The sequence below is a fragment of the Callospermophilus lateralis genome, chromosome 1 (genome assembly GCF_048772815.1).
Source record: "Callospermophilus lateralis isolate mCalLat2 chromosome 1, mCalLat2.hap1, whole genome shotgun sequence".
NCBI lineage: Eukaryota > Metazoa > Chordata > Mammalia > Rodentia > Sciuridae > Callospermophilus > Callospermophilus lateralis.
This window is the reverse complement of record NC_135305.1, coordinates 216,540,523-216,542,045: the sequence shown is the minus strand read 5'-3', so window position 1 is coordinate 216,542,045 and position 1,523 is coordinate 216,540,523.

The following is a 1,523-nucleotide window of genomic DNA, read 5'->3' as shown; positions in this document are numbered from 1 at the left end:
ATGTGGCTCAGTGGTTAAGCACCCCTGGGTTCGATTCCTGGTACTAAAAATGAAAATTAATATAGAAACCTTGAGTAAAAGTAAAAAGAGGGCTCCCACCGCGTTTCCTAGTTCTCACCAGACGCCGCGGAAGCGCTGGTCCGACACAGCGCAACCCAGCGGAGGTTTGTTTCCTTCTGGAAAAAAGTAAGAAAAAAGGGGGGGGGGGCTCGGGCCCTGGCTCTTGGCCGCGGCGAACGAGGGCAGAGCACGCCCGGCCTCTATACAGAGGCTCCCCGGCGAAACCCGTCCCGCAACCCACCCTTTCCCGCGTAGCCGCATCACACAGGCGAACGCAAAAAATCTCCTGCAAAAGCACGGCCGGAAGAGACAGCAGGGCCACTGACGTCACTTCCGCTCACCGCCAGGCTCCGCGGTGCTCGGCAGCTCAGGCGTCGTCCGCGCAGTGAGTGAAGATGGGGCCTGGGGCCTGCGCAGCGCGGGAGGCCCCCCACTGAGAACCTAAGGCCCAGGGTAGAACTAGGTGTGAGCTGGGCTAGGGCGGAAATGGGACTAGGCGGCCTTGGGGGTGTTGTTGTCCCACCCGAAACGACCCATTGGATTTCCTCCCGCATCAGACCACATTTCTAGAGAGCCCTTGCTTGGTAGGGAATTTAATATGGAATGGCAGTCTAGCAACTATGGGCCTCTGGATGGTGTTAAAATCACTATTGATTACAGCCATTCTGGGGGCTTCCACACAATCTTGCACCCTCAGTCCATCCAGTCAGGTTCAGGGGTCAACGGGAAGAATGGCAGAGGCTAAACGGTTCTGACAGTGCTTTTGGAAATCACTAATAATTTAGCATTCTCACAACTTATAGCATTCCACTTTTCAGCCTTCCCATCAACCGTTCCTCAAGCCCCCATTTCTGCGAGGGCCCTGGGCCCCTAAACTTATGAAGTTGAGTTAGAATCAGGATTTTTCTCATTTGAGGTTACAAGGAGATACCCAGTTCCTCCATCACTATTGACACAATTCTCAAGACTGAGCCTGGTTCTGAAGGCTCTCCTGATATATATCATGAACCAATTTATCAGTAGGTTATTGCTTGACATTTACAAATATCCCCAAAACTTAGTAGCTGGAAACAACAATCCATTATTAGTAGAAGCCTCTTGAGGACAAACTTGCACAGTTCAGATTTCTATTGGTCAAAGTCACAAGATCAGTTCATATGAAAGGGAAAATGAAACACTCCGTCTTCTGATGGGAGCAACTTCAAAGAATTTGTGGTTGTTTGTAATCTGTCACAGGATGTGCTGGGTCTTGGTCAAGGGTCCTGTTGTTTTTTTCTACTTAGATGTGTTTAATGGCTTGTGTGAGGATGCACCTACTCCTGGGTCTCTGCATGTGTGAAGCTCAGGAGGTGTATCACGGGAATATGAATGCAAATGGGCCGGTCCATTTAGTTAGAAAGAAAAAGCATTAACAAAGAATTAAATTTTTTTAATGAATTTAATGGTTTAGATAGCAACTAAAA